Source organism: Hipposideros armiger, unplaced genomic scaffold (genome assembly GCF_001890085.2).
Source record: "Hipposideros armiger isolate ML-2016 unplaced genomic scaffold, ASM189008v1 scaffold_1177, whole genome shotgun sequence".
NCBI classification, from domain to species: Eukaryota; Metazoa; Chordata; class Mammalia; order Chiroptera; family Hipposideridae; genus Hipposideros; species Hipposideros armiger.
In genome coordinates this window covers 441740-448183 of record NW_017732527.1, presented here as the reverse complement: position 1 = coordinate 448183, position 6444 = coordinate 441740, and the positions used below count along the sequence as shown (strand labels likewise).

The following is a 6444-nucleotide window of genomic DNA, read 5'->3' as shown; positions in this document are numbered from 1 at the left end:
TCTCTTCCTTGTTTTTCTCTCTTATCACCCAGTTTGCTCCCTTCATAGCATTTTCACCATTTGTAATTATTTACTTGCTGTCTGTATATTTCCCTTACCAAATGCAAACCCACTGGAGAAAGGCGTGTTTGTCTTGCATTCGGTTGTATCCAGAGCATCTGTGCGGTGTTTTGCACACAGCATGTGCTCAGGAAATATGTGTAGAGTGGGTGAGGGAACAGATGAGTAATAGGACAAGGAGGTGAATAACAGGCTGGTGAGCTGGGGCCTGCAAACCTTTGCTGGACATTGCGGAAGGGAACCCTGAGTAGCTAGAGACAAGAGTCAGGGTGTGGGGCATCGGGCACGGAACATGAGGGAAGGCTGGAGGGGCCAGGCAGAATGTGTCAGAAGCAAACACCACCCACTTTGCCACTCCACATAGAGCTCCGCCTGGGTACCCAAGAGTCTATTCTTTGCAACACTTCAAACCAGAATCTATACAATAGAAAACACGTACTAGTATGAGTATAGTGATTTGAACTGCGTGTTTTTTTTTTGTTAGGATTAGAAAAAGAGGTTAACATAAAAAAAAAAAGGAAAACATCTCATGGTACCTGATGCCAGAGGAGTGAGGGCGTCTCTGCCCAGCGCGACCTTCAGTGAGCGTCCCTCTCACTGCCACTCACACCGGATCCTGAGGAGACTTGAGAGGGAGACTCAGACTGGATGCCAGGACATTGCCTGAGACTCACTGGCAATTTTTCATGGGGTAGAAATGACAACTGTATCACACAGGCAAGAAATCCAGCAAGGACTTGACAGATGAAGTGTGAGTAGAATCGGAGTTGCTTTCCTGCTGGACGAGTTTTACACTTTGGGATACACTTCTCAATCTGATTGTGCAAAGATATAAAAATGGAGACTCAAGCATTCTGTCTTAAACTAAACTTGGCTCCTATTACCTAGCCACGGAAGTCATGAAATTTTCCTTCTAAGAGATTGCAGGTATGATGTGTGTATGTACTAAGAACAATAGCTTGTTCCTGCTTTTCTCCCCAGAATCCAAGTCGGCATATATGGAATCTATTCCTTGATCGATTTGTCTGACCAATATTATTAAGCTCCTACTGTCTTAGACATGACAATGTACATGATGATCAAGGGAGTGAAGACTCTTGAACTTATGAGGAAGCAGGGGCATATTCATGGGGGGACAGCTCCTGCCTGCCTTCCTGAAAAAAGGGGAAACCTAGAGTGTTCTACTTTATTTCCCCCCGAGAGTACCATATGCCTATGGTACAACATAAGAATGGAGTATGACAAAAAGAAACAGAAGAGAATGTTTTGGGATCTGCTTGTGACTTTTTACACATAGGAACTACAGGGTCAGTATGATACGCTCACTTGCCAGTTCTTACTCATGTCATCCGCATAGCCTTGACTTTTGGAGCTTGACGCTATTATCATCCCCACTTTACAGATGAAGAAACGGAGACACAGGAGTTTAAGGAAACTGTCATTGTCACCCAGCTAACAAATAGCAGCACCATGACTCCCAACCAAGGCGGACTGGCTCTAGAATCCATGCTGTGCCACATCGTGAATTAACCAAGCTCTAAGGAATAGTACGGTGGATGCTTGTGAGAAACTTCCAGCATACGTAAGTGAACCCCTTGATCCCGCATGCATGTGAATCCACCAGAATGACATGCCTCGCCCTGTTTGCCAGGCACCCTCCTTAAGATTCAGCCCAAATGTGACACCCCCAAAGTCTACTGGCCTTTGCAGTCTGGACTAGGTCTCCTTTTATGTCCAAATAGCTCCCGGTATTTATGGCATTCACCTTCAGAGTTTTAGAGTTTATTTGCTTGTGTCTCTTTCTCAGAATATGAACAACTTGAGGACAGGAAATCTGTCTGTGTGCTAGTTACATAGAATTTCTTTAAAAGGACCAGCGGTGAGGATTACATGAGATAGTACGAGTAAGGGTACAATCAGTGATTAGTATTTGGAAAGTCATTATTATCTCTTCAACTTGATCTTATAACAAACACCCTACACCATCTAATAAGCTTCTTTCAAACTGGTCAGGGAGCCCTCAGAGCTCGGGGCCGCCTCCAGGCTGTTCACATGGCAGCGTGCCCTGCCAGGAGTGCTCTCCCGCCCGGCCCTTCTCCAGCTGGCCTCCTCACCTCTGCCCCCTCGGGAGGCCTTGTCTGACTTCTTATGGCATAGGCTCCATCTTGTTGTCTTTCCGTGTAACCCTGTTTGTGTCTTGCATATTATATTAGGGTTAAGATATTAACTTGCATTTCTTTTTGCTGGTATACAACAATCAAAATAATGAAAGCCATTGTAATACATAATAAGAAATATATATTTGGGTTTCACCCCTGTTTTTGGCACAGAGCTTCTGAAACCCTTAGAGTTTCCTAAGTGATGAGATCATGGTATCTTTTGTGATGTTAGTGAAGTGACTTTTGAACCACACTTAAGGAGAGGGACTGGTTGCCAGAGAACCAACCATGTGATTGGAGATTGGAACATTCAGTCCCACCCCCTGACCTAAGGTGAAGGGAGAGGAGCTGGAGGTAGAGTTTATTCGCCAATGGCTAATGCTTTAGTCAATCGATCATGCCTATGTAATGAAGCCTCCATAAAACCCCAGAAGACCTGGTTCCCTGAGCTTCCGGGTTGGTGGGCATGTGAAGGTGTGGGGAGAGTGGCACATCTGGGGAGGGCCTGGGAGCTCAGTGCCCCTTCCTATATACCCTGCTCTGTTCATGTCTTCCATCTGGATGTCCATCCGTATCTTTTATCATACCCTATTATAATAAGCTGGTAAATATATGTAAAGGTTTCCGAGTTCTGTGAGATGCTCTAGCAAATTAGTTGAGCCCAAGGAGGGGCACAGGAACTTCTGATCTATAACACGTTGGTCAGAAGTATAGGTACCAACCTGGGCTTATGACTGATGACAGGAGCAGGAAGGGGAGCAGTCTTATAGAATGGAACCCTTAACCTACTGTCTCCAAGTAGGTAGTGTCAGAATTGAGTTGAACTGTAGGCCACCTGGCTGGTGTCAGGAGAACCGCATGTTGTTGGTGCTGTGGAGACCAGCTCTTCCCACACGGAATTAGGGTCCAGAACGCCCTTTAGCTATCGTGTTTTGCTTTCTTTATGTTTCTTTTGTTTATCTGCCAGGTGTTTGGAGGGCCAACTTTCAAAGAGGGGATTGTGCTGGGTAGCCCGGAGGGGAGATAAGAAAGGCTCATGCATTGGAAGCTGGGGGTTGGAGGGTGGAAGAGAAAATTTTCAAACACTGGGAAAGGAACAGAGGAAGGGGTCCTGTTCTGGTTTGCTGACAGTGTTTCCGGGAAGGCTCAGAGTTCCAGTGTGCAGGGCTCTGTGTTGTGTCTAAAGGAATGTGGCTTCCTTAGAGCTGTATTCATCATCCCAGCTAAGAGTCATGAGTTCAAGTGTAGCACAGAGGCAGCAGGCTACCTGCCCATCCAGGACCGCTGTAGGATCAGTGATCTCAGCAATCCAGTCCCAGCTCTATTGGCCTGAAGACTGCAGGCTCCTCCCCAAGGCTACAGGGGGNCAATAGATTGAAACAACTACTTGACTTGGAGCTGATGGGTGCGGAAAAACACACTGTTCCCTAATTAAAAACAAAACAAAACACCTGGCGTTCAAACTTCTACTCACTGCTATCATTTTATATCATGTTTATGCCAGAGTATAAATTAAGCCATGTCCTCAATTATGTGGTTTATCTGTAATATAAATTGAGAAGAAAGTATTTTTCTGAAAATAGACCTCTGTGAACCTATGGTAAAGTAAATGGACAAAAAGGTACACATAAATAACTTAGAATAAACTTTGGTGTTTCTTCATAAGATCATAAGTGGTCACAATGCACACATCTCCTTCCCTTGAACAATGAATTTCCTTGATAACCAACCACATTGAACCCAAAGCCACCAAACTCTAATAAAAGAAGCCAAGAGGTGCAGAGCAGTGAATGCTGCAGCTATGCCAACAGAAAATTATTGCAAGAGAGCAGCCTGGCTGACTTCCTGTATTCATGTTAATGACATATTGTAGATATTCTACACTTAAGTAGAAAAGTAATTTCCAAGGAAGATGGGTCAGCTCTACGGTAAGCTGGACTGTGTCAACGTTACAACACTTAAAATAAAATCACCATTGGGAACTATGTTAACACTTTATCTTTTCATTGTCGTCAAGAACAATGGATATTTCAGGCTCAAAGGGACAATATTTTTGGTGGTAATAATGGTGAAAGAAATACCAGTTTTTTTCTGAGTGAGAAAAATAGACACATCTGGCTGTGAGCAACAGTGAATTCATAGCAGCATTGAGAGTATCAGGAGAAAATTTTTTACGTCACTAATTTCTTTAAACTGGGCTCTCTAGCTATACCCCAAAGCAGTTTCTGACTGCTGAATTTGAACTATATGGAACCCTCATGACGTTACAAGAGGAGTGAACATTTGGACCGGCTGGGGTTGTCAGGTAGCTCTATATGATCTATTTGGTGGACCCTTGGCTTCCATTTCGCAGAGCTCTAGAGCCATAGCGATNCACAGATAGCATATGCTGAACCCAATGTTCAATAGAGACATTTTGATTCCACAGCCTATTTTCTTAACTATTTCTGTTATCAAGAAGCTTACTAATACACTCTTTAGGTTAGGAAGCATGACATAAACATATGAAATAGATAAAATGGAATAATGAATAAGAGACAAAATAAATTGTATTGCCTATTTCTCAGAGGTTTTGCCATGCCATTTCTTTCAAGTTTATGCATGGCCAGGGGCAAGGAGGGTACCAGCAAATCAATACAAGCTGGATAAAGGAGTTGTCAAAGAGCATTTAGCACTCAGATGAGGTTGGCATGGGCTGAGAAAATGTATATATTACTCTGTATTGGGGTTTAGGCCTGCCTGGCTAATATATGATATATGATTTTACAACTCCGTACCAGGGCTAGCATGTCAGACCAAACAAGCCTGGGGATATATTATTATTTAGGGTTGTAATGCCAGAATACCAAGAATGGTCCATGTGAGATAGTTGTGAGAACAGCATAGCTGGGGAGTAATGTGTCATCCAAGCTGAGTTGGTGGAATACAGAGGAAAAGATTGAAGGATAAGAGAGGTTAAAAGCAGACTCACAGAGTACCAGTAGATGTTCAGATGTTATAGAAAACTTTTGAGTTAATGGCAGCCGAATTTGGGGAAGCATCAACTTCAGGATGCTAGGTGGTATGGACTGAATGTTTATATCCCCCCCAAATTCATATGCTGAAGCCCTAACCCATTATGTAATGATGGTATTTGGAGGTGGGGACCTTTCGGAAGTAATTAGGTCACAAGGGTAGAGCACCTCTGAATGGAATTGGTGCCCTTATAAGAAGAGACACAACAGAGGTGAACCTTCTCTCCATCATATGAGGATACAGCGAGAAGGTGNTTAGCATAATACTCTCTAGGTCCATCCATGTTGTTGCAAATGTTAAGAGTTCATTCTTTTTTATGGGAGAGTAATACTCCATTGTATAAATGTGCCACAATTTCTTTATCCAATCGTCTATTGATGGGCATTTTAGTTGTTTCCATATCTTGACTATTTTGTGAATAGCTCTGCAGTAAATATAGGGGTGCATATATTTTTTTGAATTAGTGTTTTAGATTTCTTTGGATAGTCAGAAGTGGAATTGGATTAATAGGATCATAAAGTCCTACTTTTAATTTTTAAAGGAACTTCCATACTGTTTTCCATAGTGGCTGTATCAATTTGCAATGTCACCAACAGTGCACGAAGGTCCCCTTTTCTCCACATCCTCGCCAGCATTTGTTATTTGTTGATTTATTGATAATAGCCATCCTGGCAGGAATGAGGTGATGTCTCATTGTGGTTTTTATCTGCATTTCTCTGATGATTAGTGACATTAAGCATCTTTTCATATGTCTATTGGCTATCTGTCCTTTTTTGGAGAAATGTCTATTCATGTACTCTGCCCATTTTTAAATTTAATTGCTTGTTCTTTGGGGGGAGATTCTTTTAAATCAGGAGTAGCAAGCATGCAGTGGGTGTTTTTATTGCTAAGTATGCCCAATATGCAAGCTGCTTGGGATCTGACCGAAAGACCATGGGAACTGGAATGACACGGAGGGAAGGGTGATGTTGGTAAGGGGTGACTGTTTGTTGAGAACAAACAATCCTGGTAGCCACACATGGAGCGTAAGAGAAGGTGTGGGTGAAACACAGCCACCAAAAAGCTAGACGGAATGAAATACTAGTTCAATATTTTACAGAGCTTTGTGGTAAATGGTGATCTCCTTGGTCACTGGAAAATGCAAGGCTGGTGAAAGGCAAAGAAGTGAGGGCTTGCTGCTACTTGTAGACTTCCCGCTAATCTCAGGGGC

At 43.0% G+C, this 6444-nt stretch overlaps 1 protein-coding gene across 4 annotated transcripts in view; it reads left to right on the top strand.

The window, feature by feature from the left end:
- The first annotated feature begins 687 nt into the window (after positions 1-687).
- The window catches only part of SLC13A1 (solute carrier family 13 member 1), a 140196-nt gene continuing 134439 nt past the window's right edge, over positions 688-6444 (top strand). Inside the window, exons 1-2 of one of the 4 annotated variants that reach the window (XM_019632810.1) lie at positions 688-811; positions 1042-1642. The gene's annotated coding sequence lies outside the window, so the exon portion shown is untranslated. Of the gene's footprint in view, positions 1643-6444 lie in introns of all 4 variants that reach the window. The other 3 variants (XM_019632809.1, XM_019632808.1, XM_019632807.1) reach the window with 3 other exon arrangements.